We start from the raw sequence: 14,922 nt of genomic DNA, 5'->3' as shown, positions 1-14,922 counted from the left end.
GTAGTCCACGGCTGTAGCTACCTCTGTGTCGGCAGTCGCTGGTCCATCCATAATTGTATACCACCTACCCGTGTTTTTTTTTTCTATCTTCTTGATAATAGTAGCTTACTTTAGGAGTCTGCAGTGCTGACAGACAGTGTCCAGCAGGTCCGTCATTACATAATATATATATACCTGTCCGGCTGCAGTACTAGTGTGATATATATATATATATTTTAATTTTATCTCATTATCATCCAGTCTATATTAGCAGCAGACACAGTACGGTAGTCCACGGCTGTAGCTACCTCTGTGTCGGCAGTCGCTGGTCCATCCATAATTGTATACCACCTACCCGTGGTTTTTTTTTCTATCTTCTTGATACTAGTAGCTTACTTTAGGAGTCTGCAGTGCTGACAGACAGTGTCCAGCAGGTCCGTCATTACATAATATATATATACCTGTCCGGCTGCAGTACTAGTGTGATATATATATTTTAATTTTATCTCATTATCATCCAGTCTATATTAGCAGCAGACACAGTACGGTAGTCCACGGCTGTAGCTACCTCTGTGTCGGCAGTCGCTGGTCCATCCATAATTGTATACCACCTACCCGTGGTTTTTTTTTCTATCTTCTTGATACTAGTAGCTTACTTTAGGAGTCTGCAGTGCTGACAGACAGTGTCCAGCAGGTCCGTCATTACATAATATATATATACCTGTCCGGCTGCAGTACTAGTGTGATATATATATATATTTTAATTTTATCTCATTATCATCCAGTCTATATTAGCAGCAGACACAGTACGGTAGTCCACGGCTGTAGCTACCTCTGTGTCGGCAGTCGCTCGTCATCCATAAGTATACTAGTATCCATCCATCTCCATTGTTTACCTGAGGTGCCTTTTAGTTGTGCCTATTAAAATATGGAGAACAAAAATGTTGAGGTTCCAAAAATAGGGAAAGATCAAGATCGACTTCCACCTCGTGCTGAAGCTGCTGCCACTAGTCATGGCCGAGACGATGAAATGCCAGCAACGTCGTCTGCCAAGGCCGATGCCCAATGTCATAGTACAGAGCATGTAAAATCCAAAACACCAAATATCAGTAAAAAAAGGACTCAAAAATCTAAAATAAAATTGTCGGAGGAGAAGCGTAAACTTGCCAATATGCCATTTACCACACGGAGTGGCAAGGAACGGCTGAGGCCCTGGCCTATGTTCATGGCTAGTGGTTCAGCTTCACATGAGGATGGAAGCACTCAGCCTCTCGCTAGAAAAATGAAAAGACTCAAGCTGGCAAAAGCACAGCAAAGAACTGTGCGTTCTTCGAAATCCCAAATCCACAAGGAGAGTCCAATTGTGTCGGTTGCGATGCCTGACCTTCCCAACACTGGACGTGAAGAGCATGCGCCTTCCACCATTTGCACGCCCCCTGCAAGTGCTGGAAGGAGCACCCGCAGTCCAGTTCCTGACAGTCAGATTGAAGATGTCAGTGTTGAAGTACACCAGGATGAGGAGGATATGGGTGTTGCTGGCGCTGGGGAGGAAATTGACAAGGAGGATTCTGATGGTGAGGTGGTTTGTTTAAGTCAGGCACCCGGGGAGACACCTGTTGTCCGTGGGAGGAATATGGCCATTGACATGCCTGGTGAAAATACCAAAAAAATCAGCTCTTCGGTGTGGAAGTATTTCAACAGAAATGCGGACAACATTTGTCAAGCCGTGTGTTGCCTTTGTCAAGCTGTAATAAGTAGGGGTAAGGACGTTAACCACCTCGGAACATCCTCCCTTATACGTCACCTGCAGCGCATTCATAATAAGTCAGTGACAAGTTCAAAAACTTTGGGCGACAGCGGAAGCAGCCCACTGACCGGTAAATCCCTTCCTCTTGTAACCAAGCTCACGCAAACCACCCCACCAACTCCCTCAGTGTCAATTTCCTCCTTCCCCAGGAATGCCAATAGTCCTGCAGGCCATGTCACTGGCAATTCTGACGAGTCCTCTCTTGCCTGGGATTCCTCCGATGCATCCTTGCGTGTAATGCCTACTGCTGCTGGCGCTGCTGTTGTTGCTGCTGGGAGTCGATGGTCATCCCAGAGGGTAAGTCGTAAGCCCACTTTTACTACTTCCACCAAGCAATTGACTGTCCAACAGTCCTTTGCGAGGAAGATGAAATATCACAGCAGTCATCCTGTTGCAAAGTGGATAACTGAGGCCTTGACAACTATGTTGGTGTTAGACGTGCATCCGGTATCCGCCGTTAGTTCACAGGGAACTAGACAATTTCTTGAGGTAGTGTGCCCCCGTTACCAAATACCATCTAGGTTCCACTTCTCTAGGCAGGCGATACCGAGAATGTACACGGACGTCAGAAAAAGACTCACCAGTGTCCTAAAAAATGCAGTTGTACCCAATGTCCACTTAACCACGGACATGTGGACAAGTGGAGCAGGGCAGGGTCAGGACTATATGACTGTGACAGCCCACTGGGTAGATGTATGGACTCCCGCCGCAAGAACAGCAGCACCAGTAGCAGCATCTCGCAAACGCCAACTCTTTCCTAGGCAGGCTACGCTTTGTATCACCGGATTCCAGAATACGCACACAGCTAAAAACCTCTTACGGCAACTGAGGAAGATCATCGCAGAATGGCTTACCCCAATTGGACTCTCCTGTGGATTTGTGGCATCGGACAACGCCAGCAATATTGTGTGTGCATTAAATATGGGCAAATTCCAGCACGTCCCATGTTTTGCACATACCTTGAATTTGGTGGTGCAGAATTATTTAAAAAACGAGAGGGGCGTGCAAGAGATGCTGTCGGTGGCCAGAAGAATTGCGGGACACTTTCGGTGTACAGGCACCACGTACAGAAGACTGGAGCACCACCAAAAACGCCTGAACCTGCCCTGCCATCATCTGAAGCAAGAAGTGGTAACGAGGTGGAATTCAACCCTCTATATGCTTCAGAGGTTGGAGGAGCAGCAAAAGGCCATTCAAGCCTATACAACTGAGCACGATATAGGAGGTGTAATGCACCTGTCTCAAGCGCAGTGGAGAATGATTTCAACGTTGTGCAAGGTTCTGCAACCTTTTGAACTTGCCACACGTGAAGTCAGTTCAGACACTGCCAGCCTGAGTCAGGTCATTCCCCTCATCAGGCTTTTGCAGAAGAAGCTGGAGACATTGAAGGAGGAGCTAACACTGAGCGATTCCGCTAGGCATGTGGGACTTGTGGATGGAGCCCTTAATTCGCTTAACAAGGATTCACGGGTGGTCAATCTGTTGAAATCAGAGCACTACATTTTGGCCACCGTGCTCAATCCTAGATTTAAAACCTACCTTGGATCTCTCTTTCCAGCAGACACAAGTCTGCTGGGGTTCAAAGAACTGCTGGTGACAAAATTGTCAAGTCAAGCGGAACGCGACCTGTCAAGATCTCCTCCTTCACATTCTCCCGCAACTGGGGGTGCGAGGAAAAGGCTCAGAATTCCGAGCCCACCCGCTGGCGGTGATGCAGGGCAGTCTGGAGCGACTGCTGATGCTGACATCTGGTCCGGACTGAAGGACCTGACAACGATTACGGACATGTCGTCTACTGTCACTGCATATGATTCTCTCCCCATTGAAAGAATGGTGGAGGATTATATGAGTGACCGCATCCAAGTAGGCACGTCAGACAGTCCGTACTTATACTGGCAGGAAAAAGAGGCAATTTGGAGGCCCTTGCACAAACTGGCTTTATTCTACCTAAGTTGCCCTCCCACAAGTGTGTACTCCGAAAGAGTGTTTAGTGCCGCCGCTCACCTTGTCAGCAATCGGCGTACGAGGTTACATCCAGAAAATGTGGAGAAGATGATGTTCATTAAAATGAATTATAATCAATTCCTCCATGGAGACATTGACCAGCAGCAATTGCCTCCACAAAGTACACAGGGAGCTGAGATGGTGGATTCCAGTGGGGACGAATTGATAATCTGTGAGGAGGGGGATGTACACGGTGATATATCGGAGGATGATGATGAGGTGGACATCTTGCCTCTGTAGAGCCAGTTTGTGCAAGGAGAGATTAATTGCTTCTTTTTTGGTGGGGGTCCAAACCAACCCGTTATTTCAGTCACAGTCGTGTGGCAGACCCTGTCACTGAAATGATGGGTTGGTTAAAGTGTGCATGTCCTGTTTATACAACATAAGGGTGGGTGGGAGGGCCCAAGGACAATTCCATCTTGCACCTCTTTTTTCTTTCATTTTTCTTTGCGTCATGTGCTGTTTGGGGAGTATTTTTTTGAAGGGCCATCCTGCGTGACACTGCAGTGCCACTCCTAGATGGGCCAGGTGTTTGTGTCGGCCACTAGGGTCGCTTATCTTACTCACACAGCTACCTAATTGCGCCTCTTTTTTTCTTTGCGTCATGTGCTGTTTGGGAAGTGTTTTTTGGAAGGGCCATCCTGCGTGACACTGCAGTGCCACTCCTAGATGGGCCAGGTGTTTGTGTCGGCCACTAGGGTCGCTTAGCTTACTCACACAGCTACCTCATTGCGCCTCTTTTTTTCTTTGCGTCATGTGCTGTTTGGGGAGTGTTTTTTGGAAGGGCCATCCTGCGTGACACTGCAGTGCCACTCCTAGATGGGCCAGGTGTTTGTGTCGGCCACTAGGGTCGCTTAGCTTACTCACACAGCTACCTCATTGCGCCTCTTTTTTTCTTTGCGTCATGTGCTGTTTGGGGAGTGTTTTTTGGAAGGGCCATCCTGCGTGACACTGCAGTGCCACTCCTAGATGGGCCAGGTGTTTGTGTCGGCCACTAGGGTCGCTTAGCTTACTCACACAGCTACCTCATTGCGCCTCTTTTTTTCTTTGCGTCATGTGCTGTTTGGGGAGTGTTTTTTGGTGGGCCATCCTGCGTGACACTGCAGTGCCACTCCTAGATGGGCCAGGTGTTTGTGTCGGCCACTAGGGTCGCTTAGCTTAGTCATCCAGCGACCTCGGTGCAAATTTTAGGACTAAAAATAATATTGTGAGGTGTTCAGAATAGACTGAAAATTAGTGGAAATGATGGTTTTTGAGGTTAATAATACTTTGGGATCAAAATGACCCCCAAATTCTGTGATTTAAGCTGTTTTTTAGTGTTTTTTGAAAAAAAAACCCGAATCCAAAACACACCCGAATCCGACAAAAAAAATTCGGTGAGGTTTTGCCAAAACGCGGTCGAACCCAAAACACGGCCGCGGAACCGAACTTAAAACCAAAACACAAAACCCGAAAAATTTCAAGTGCACATCTCTAGAATTTATTGCCCCCAATTTGTGTGTGTACAGTATATTTGCCCATGTGCAGTGTTCTTTTGATGTGCATGTAGGTGTATTTTTGGATTGTTACTTATTATCATTATTATTGCACATTTTCACCTGCACTATACTATATTACTCTGCACAGCCAACAATTAATCAGACTTGACAGTACTTTTCCTATGTGGGCATGCTGTAGGTTTGATTAGCATGCTTATGACCTTGTATTGCCCCTACTAATACACAATGTAAAACAAGCAGTATATGCTAGACAAAGAGGCATATGCTGAGCTCTGCATTAGATTACATATATTAGTAGACATAGATAGATATTTACTGTAAATATTTTGGTAAAATTAGGCTAGGTGACTCTGGAAAGACACTAATTGTGTGCTGTGATGGTGGGATCCTTCCAAAGGATCCCATCAGGATACAGCCCATGTGGAATGGAGGTAGACAGGCCAGAAGATGAAGAGGCTAGACTGTCAAGAGGCAGGAAAGCTGAAGACCAGTTTGGAGATGGACAGGGAGTCTGTCCAAAGAAAAAAAAGACTGGAATCCTGCATAAGACACATGGCAGAGGAGCTTAGTGCGAGAAAGCCTAGTGAAGCCACTGATGGCCAGGCCAGAGACTAGACCTGCAAAAATCAGGATGTAGTCTAAGAGACTTTGTGTGAATCTTCTTGCAGACTAGCTGCCTATTGGGAGGACTGAAGTAGTGCCCTGATGGGGACCAAGCTGTATATTATTTCATTTCATTTATACTGACATTAAAGCATGATTTACTTGTTCAATAAGAGAACAAGCTGTATGGTGACCCTTATTGAGCACCTGAATACTGTACCACAGAACATTAACCAAGCATAATACCTTGACAGTTACTAATATATATATATATATATATATATATATATATCCTAACAGGAATGGGATGATATATATATATATATATATATATATATATGTATATATATATATATATATATAAAATGTCCGTGTGATCCGGCTCTCCTGTGACTATAGTTGCTGCACCTGGTGCCTCCGTAACAAATGGATAATATATACAACAGCCGCGGCACTCCTGGTGTCTAATGAAATGACTCTGGTACAGGCAGATATATAAGTCGTACAGTATGTATGTATGTATGTATGTATGTATGTATGTATATATGTTTCAGCATAACTCTGGAATGCCTGGAGCAATTTACACCAAACTTGGTAGACATATGCCTTCCAGTCTAGAAATAAATACAATTACAGTGGGGGTCAGACACCCCTAGCACCCTGAGGTGTGGGGATGGGAAGGGGGTGGCATGTAAAAATCCATAGTTTTTCAGGTATAACTCTGGAATGCCTGTGGCAATTTACACCAAACTTCGTACTCATATATCTTACAATCTGGAAAAAAATACTGTGGGGGTAACACACCCCTAGCATTCCTAGGGGTGGGGGTAGGAAGGGGGTAACATGTAAAAATCCATAGTTTTTCTATATAACTCTGGAATGCCTGGAGCAATTTACACAGAGGCACACTTGGGTAGCGGCAGAGGCACCCACGAGTAGGGGCAGAGGCACCCACAGGTAAGGATAGAGAACCACACAGGTAGGGGAAGAGGCACCCTGGGTAGAAGCAGAGGCACATATGGGTAGGAGCAGAGGCACCCACTGGTAAGGATACATGAACACACAGGTAGGGTCAGTGGGTAGGGGCAGAGGCGCCCACAGGTAAGGATAGAGGCACACACAGGTGGGGACAGAGGTACCCACAGGAAAGGATAGAGGCACACTCGGGTAGGGGCAGAGGCTTATGGGTAGGAGCAGAAGCACCTATTGGTAAGGGCAAATGCACACATGGGTAGGGGCAGAGGCACACATGGGTGGGGGTAGAGGCATACTTTAGTGTCAAAGCTAAGCAAGGAGACCTCAGGCCCTTTGACATAGAGTCGCCTGCAAACCTAACATATTTAACATACAGCGGGCGGAGCTTGGCCTGTCATCCCAGCATGTACAGCACTGAACAAGGCAGCAGCAGATGCGGGACGGGGCAGAGAAGAAGGCAGATTATTCTCCTCAGCACCAGCATTTTGACAGCATCAATCCGGGAAAGCCCAGAGGTTTGGCCAGACACACAGCTTGGCATTATTCTTTCAATTCCGTAGCGAAGCATGGGTATTCAGCTAATATATATATATATATATATAGAGAGAGAGAGAGAGAGAGAGAGAGAGAGAGAGAGAGAGAGAGAGTTATAAAGTAGAATGAGAGAAAGTATTAATCAGTCAGCTCCTAACTGCTATGTCACAGGCTGTGTTTGAAAAATAACTGTTGGGAGCTGATTGGATGATAGTTTCTCTCTCCACTTTATTTCTCTCCAAGGCTAAGTACATCTGCCCCATAAATTTAAATTATTTGCAGACTTTATTATGAGATAAATCACAGATTAAGCAGATGCTGTGCTGAGCAAGGTAAATATATTAAATAAAGAAATGTAATTCTAGGTCAGAGAAGTCCAAATATAGGCAGGAGTAATATGAAATTACTGTTACATACAGTATGTTTAAAGAAACTTCATTCATACAGTAAAACATCTTTGCACAACTAGCAATGGAAGTGTATAGTATTGCTCTCACAATGATACCAAATAATGTTTAATGGAGGATATCTGCATTCCTGTTTTATAGACATAGTTCATCTGATTAAAAGGCAGACAGTTGAAGGAGATAACTACATCTTGGATATGTTTAATTACCTGTAGCTAATGTAATGCGAGAGATTGCTTCAGTGGGAAAAGGAGTTCAGTCTTACACAAACCCTGAAATGTATCAGGCTCTCTAATAAATATCCACAACTTATGGAGGTTGTTAGGAACACTATTTAATAATGCAAATGATTTGCATTATGGAATATAACGATACTAACAATCTCTATAAGGTCATGTAAGTTGCTATGCTTCCTAAAGTGCAAGGAAAACAAATCTGAGTCGCCACTATAGATTATAGTATTTTCATACACATTGCACAATTTTAGTAAATAAGCCTTGTTGGGCCTGACTCATGGTTGTAAGATATACTGATCACAGCTTATATTCTTCTGCCTGCAGATGTGAGAAAGTGTACATGTGTAGCAGCAGCCTAAAAGGGAGTTGAGATGCCCACCTGAGCCATCACGAAAGAACAGCAACTGCATTCACACATGCAATGCATGAGCTGATCCTCTGATAATTGAGCTCTGAGTGAGTGTATGGCTATGCAGCATGTCTACGCAAAATAAGATGCTGAAGACAAGCTAACAATGTACGGGGTTGCAGACACAGCCATTGACATGCCCCATCACATGGCAACACGCCTGAATTTTTTCAACTACTGCCTATTACCTCCCTCAAATGGTGCATACCTGTCAAGTTATAAGCAGCTCATGCGGGTTTACAAATTGGCTTTTGTGCACATGCAGTCAGATGCATGCAGTTTGACAACAATCGATTGTTTGCGAAGAAATTGTCATAGTGTGCAACCATGAATCAGGCCCTTTGTTGGTAGGTATTGATACACTCTCACTTTACCACAAGATACTACTACTACTATTATTACTAGTGATGAGCGGGTTCGGTTCCTCGGGATCCGAACCCTCCCGAACTTCACCCATATTACATGGTTCCGAGGCAGACTCGGATCTTCCCGCCTTGCTCAGTTAACCCGAGCATGCCCGAACGTCATCATCCCGCTGTCGGATTCTCGCGAGATTCATATTATATATAAGGAGCCGCATGTCGCCGCCATTTTCACTCGTGCATTGGAGATGATAGCGAGAGGACGTGCAGCGTTCTCTCAGTTTCTGTGTTCAGTGTGCTACAAATATCTGTGCTCAGTGTGCTGCAAATATCTGTGCTCAGTGTGCTGAAAATATCTACGTTCTCTGCCTGAAAAATGCTCCATATCTGTGCTGCATTGTAGTATATAGTAGGAGGACAGTACAGAATTTAGCTGACCACCAGTATATATATATCAGTACGGTACAGTAGTCCACTGCTCTACCTCTGTGTTGTCAAGTATACTATGCATCCATATCTGTGCTGCATTTTAGTTGTGCGCAGTATATAGTAGGAAAGGACAGTGCAGAATGTTGCTGTGACCACCAGTATATATATAGCAGCACGGTACAGTAGTCCACTGTTCTACCTCTGTGTTGTCAAGTATACTATGCATCCATACCTGTGCTGCATTTTAGTTGTGCGTAGTATATAGTAGGAGGGGACAGTGCAGAATGTTGCTGTGACCACCAGTATATATATAGCAGCACGGTACAGTAGTCCACTGTTCTACCTCTGTGTTGTCAAGTATACTATGCATCCATACCTGTGCTGCATTTTAGTTGTGCGCAGTATATAGTAGGAGGGGACAGTGCAGAATGTTGCTGTGACCACCAGTATATATATAGCAGTACGGTACAGTAGTCCACTGCTCTACCTCTGTGTCATCAAGTATACTACAAAAGTTCAGTAAAATGACCCAAAAATCAAAATTAAAAGCGTCTGATGAGAAGCATAAACTTGCCAATATGCCATTTACGACACAGAGTTGCAAGGAACGGCTGAGGCCCTGGCCTATGTTCATGGCTAGTGGTTCAGATTCACATGAGGATGGAAGCACTCATCCTCTCGCTAGAAAACTGCAATGCCACTTCTAGATGGGCCAGGTGTTTGTGTCGGCCACTTGGGTCGCTTAGCTTAGTCACACAGCTATCTCATTGCACCTCTTTTTTTCTTTGCATCATGTGCTGTTTAGGGACTATTTTTTAAATCTGCCATCCTGTCTGACACTGCAGTGCCACTCTTAGATGGGCCAGGAGTTTGTGTCGGCCACTTGGGTCGCTTAGCTTAGTCACATAGCTACCTCATTGCACCTCTTTTTTTCTTTGCATCATGTGCTGTTTGGGGACTATTTTTTTTAAATATTACATCCTGTCTGACACTGCAGTGCCACTCCTAGATGGGCCAGGTGTTTGTGTCAGCCACTTGTGTCGCTTAGCTTAGTCACACAGCTACCTCATTGCACCTCTTTTTTTCTTTGCATCATGTTCTGTTTGGGGACTATTTTTTAAATCTGCCATCCTGTCTGACACTGCAGTGCCACTCCTAGATGGGCCAGGTGTTTGTGTTGGCCACTTGGGTCGCTTAGCTTAGCCATCCAGCGACCTCGGTGGAAATTTTAGGACTAAAAATAATATTGTGAGGTGTGAGGTGTTCAGAATAGACTGGAAATGAGTGGAAATTATGGTTATTGAGGTTAATAATACTATGGGATCAAAATGACCCCCAAATTCTATGATTTAAGCTATTTTTAAGGGTTTTTTGTTAAAAAAACACCCGAATCCAAAACACACCCGAATCCGACAAAAAATTTTCAGGGAGGTTTTGCCAAAACGCGTCCGAATCCAAACCACGGCCGCGGAACCGAATCCAAAACCAAAACACAAAACCCGAAAAATTTCCGGTGCACATCACTAATTATTACTACTACTACTACTACTACTACTACTACTACTACTACTACTCTATACATGGGGTACAACTATTCAACATTCCATAACAACTGGGACCTGGCAAAGTAAAAGTGTGTTTAAAAAAGTTCAGAGGTTTTCGCTTCTCTCAATTCAGTTTCCAGTCTTTGTGGTCGATCCAATAGGCCACGAAGGGTGCAATGTGGTGTTGCCGTGGCACATCAATGCCGGCAACGGCACCCGATCTCACACCCTTCAGCCCCAATTCGCACAAAATTGCGAGCACCTTTTGTGCGCATTCAGACCGCTGCAAAGTGTGGTCACTGCAGTGATGACTTGCACCGCGAGATTATCGCGGCAAATCATTTTGACCATTTTGAGTTTTGCATATTTAAAGAGATGAAAAGTAACAGGAACAACATTTTGTGTGGAAATGTTGTATCTTACTTTAATGACCATCAGAAAATGATAAATCTTTTAACAGTTACTTTGTTTACATGTACTTAATTTAGTATTCACTGCTTCCCTTTATGCTTTTTTTTCCAGAATATTTGGCCTCCAGTTACTTTTTGCTTCCATCTGTGCTTGTAGGATTTGTGGGGGGAAATTGGTTTGGCAAATGGTTAAGTTATGGCAGGACTTTTCCTACATGGCTCTGTGACTGTATAAAATACAGAGGCCCTCATTCCGAGTTGTTCGCTCGTTCTTTTTCATCGCATCGCAGTGAAAATCCGCTTAGTACGCATGCGCAAAGTTCGCACTGCGACTGCGCCAAGTAACTTTACTATGAAAAAAGTATTTTTACTCACTGCTTTTTCTTCGCTCCGGCGATCGTAATGTGATTGACAGGAAATGGGTGTTACTGGGCGGAAACACGGCGTTTCAGGGGCGTGTGGCTGAAAACGCTACCGTTTCCGGAAAAAACGCAGGAGTGGCCGGGGAAACGGTGGGAGTGCCTGGGCGAACGCTGGGTGTGTTTGTGACGTCAACCAGGAACGACAAGCACTGAACTGATCGCACAGGCAGAGTAAGTCTGGAGCTACTCTGAAACTGCTAAGTAGTTAGTAATCGCAATATTGCGAATACATCGGTCGCAATTTTAAGAAGCTAAGATTCACTCCCAGTAGGCGGCGGCTTAGCGTGAGCAACTCTGCTAAATTCGCCTTGCGACCGACCAACTCGGAATGAGGGCCAGTATGTCATAAACTCGCCTGTGTACACTGAATCCCATAATACATTTTTTTTCAATAGTTAATGTGCATATATTTTCATATTGTCTTTTATTTGGGAGCACTTACTATGCTAAATATATTGTAACCGATGTCTGAATTGCCTGCAGTCCAATTTACTTTAACCCCATTTAAAAAAAAATATTCAGTAAAGTTGCCAATATGTTTTCAGCATTGAAAAGAAGTTCTATATTCATATTTTAAATTTATTATTTAAAAACACAAAACACTGCTTAATTGATGGTATGCAGCCAAAATCATGAACATCCATTATGTAAATGGGCATATTTAATTGAGATGCAATGCCCACATTTGTATAATGTTGTTGCCAGATGCAATATGTTCTGGGAGGCCTTTGAAAAATTAGTTTGTCTCATATTAATGATTACAATAAAAACAAGGTTAACAATTAATTCAGGTATTTGCTCAAAAAGAAGTCTTTGCTATAGCTAAAACTTAATGATCTGTTGGGTATTTTTTAATTGGATAAAATACAGAGAATAGGCTTTCTAAATATGAATTTGTAATTAGAGAAAAGAAAGCTCTTAACAGGCTTTCATATACTATTTATTTATTATGTAAAACTTTTAAGATTATGAATTTGGCAATCATGAATGAGGATATTTTGTACATTTCTAAATAATTTACACTTTTTTGAGTGCTTATCTTTGAATTATGCAGCTAGCAATGGTTAGCACAAAATTATTATGTGGCAGTCTATTAGTTTACACCAGTTGCAATTTACAGTACATACAATTAATAAGACAATATGTTGTAAATATTCAGTCTTGAAAGATAGAAAATAAATTGCAAGTAGAGATTTCGTAAATCAAGCTGTTTGGCAGAAAATACCATTTAAACTTGCACAATTGTATAATACACTTATAATACTCTTTGCATAGTATATACATTTTGCATTGACCCATGACTAAAGGCCAAATGTAATAGGGTGCAAGTTTTAAGTGTGAGTCAAATTTGCACCTTCTTGCATATTTAGAGTGTGAGTTTTCGGGGTCAAACATAACTCCCATGTGACTTCTCGTGAGAATTCACACTAGGAAGCATGAAAGTTTCTGACCAACTGGAATGTGAAGTTCAGAATGTGAGTTGCACAGTTTGAAAAAAGTCACTAATTTGCACCAAAAAGTCACCTAATTTGTACTTCACGCACCCTATATAAGTGCCAGCTCAGTCATTTTGACCTTTAGCGATGCGTTTGGGAAGGAGAGTATAGTATCAGTGAGAGAGAGTTGGAGGTCAGCAGAGGATGGCGAAGGAGAAGGTGGTGATCATGCAGCCTGAGAGTATGGAGGAGGGAGGAAGTGTGTAGCAGGAGATGCAGGATGAGGAGTAGATACGTGAGGAGGAGGAGGAGGAGGAGGAGGAGGAGGAGGAGGAGAACCACCTGGGAAAATGTGCACTTGCAGAAATGTCAGGTTCACGGATTCCATGATAAAAATTGTATTCTGGTTCATGTCATGTTGGCAGATTTCCCATTCCTTCTCATTGCCCAAATGCGTTCATCTCATGCCAACGGTACCTAAAAACATAAACAAATAAAATAAATAACAATGTGAAGAGGGTCCTCAGTGCAAAAATGTCCGAGAAGCACTGCAACGGATGCAGGGCAGGGAGTGGATAAGCAGCTCCCATCCATTATACAAGTTTTGAATAGGAGTTGAAGCAGATCACCCTCCTGAAATCCTTCCAGACAGTCATATTGTGGACTCAGACTGTCCACCAGGTTCAAGGTATCATGTTGAGTAAATAAAAAGTCTTCCTTTTAATTGTCCCAACCTAAATCAGTGTCAATTGTTTTTAACCACTTCAGTGACAGATATTTTATATATTTTTAGTTTACATTTTAACTGCATTGCCTGTAAATAGATTTTAATATTGAATAGTGATGAGCGGGTTCGGTTTCTCGGAAACCGACCCGCCCGAACTTCACCCTTTTTACACGGGTCCTAGGCATACTCGGATTCTCCCGTATGGCTCGGTTAACCCGAGCGCGCCCGAACGTCATCATCCAGCTGTTGGATTCTCGCGAGATTCGGATTCTATATAAGCAGCCGCGCGTCGCCGCCATTTTCACTTGTGCATTGGAAATGTTAGGGAGAGGACGTGGCTGGCGTCCTCTCCGTTTATTCATTGTTGAGTTGATGCAAATATTTGTGCTTGCTTATATCATTGTGGGGACTGGGGAGCAGCTTAATATTAATATAGGAGGAGTACAGTGCAGACTTTTGCTGCTCAGTAACCACCAGTTTTATCCGTTCTCTGCCTGGAAAAAACGCTCCTTATCTGTGCTCAGTGTGCTGCATATATCTGTGCTCACACTGCTTAATTGTGGGGACTGGGGAGCAGCTGTATTACATAGCAGGAGTACAGTGCAGAGTTTTGCTGACAGTGACCACCAGTATATGTTGTCTGCCTGAAAAACACTCCATATCTGTGCTCAGTGTGCTGCTTTATTGTGGGGATTGGGGACCACCAGTATAATATTATATAGGAGGAGTACAGTGCAGAGTTTTGCTGACCAGTGACCACCAGTATATAATATATAGCATTACGGTACAGTAGGCCACTGCTGTACCTATCTCTGTGTCGTCAAGTATACTATCCATCTACATTCTATACCTGTGGTGCATTTTAGTTTTGCAGTTTGCTGACACAGTGACCACCAGTATATATAGCAGTACGGTACGGAAGGCCACTGCTGTACCTACCTCTGTGTCGTCAAGTATACTATCCATCTAGATTCCATACCTGTGGTGCATTTCAGTTGTGCAGTTTGCTGACACAGTGACCACCAGTATATATAGCAGTACGGTACGGAAGGCCACTGCTGTACCTACCTCTGTGTCGTCAAGTATACTATCCATCTAGATTCCATACCTGTGGTGCATTTCAGTTGTGCAGTTTGCTG

The sequence above is a fragment of the Pseudophryne corroboree genome, chromosome 5 (assembly GCF_028390025.1).
Source record: "Pseudophryne corroboree isolate aPseCor3 chromosome 5, aPseCor3.hap2, whole genome shotgun sequence".
NCBI classification, from domain to species: domain Eukaryota; kingdom Metazoa; phylum Chordata; class Amphibia; order Anura; family Myobatrachidae; genus Pseudophryne; species Pseudophryne corroboree.
The sequence above is the reverse complement of the archived record's forward strand: the minus strand, read 5'-3'. Positions refer to the sequence as shown.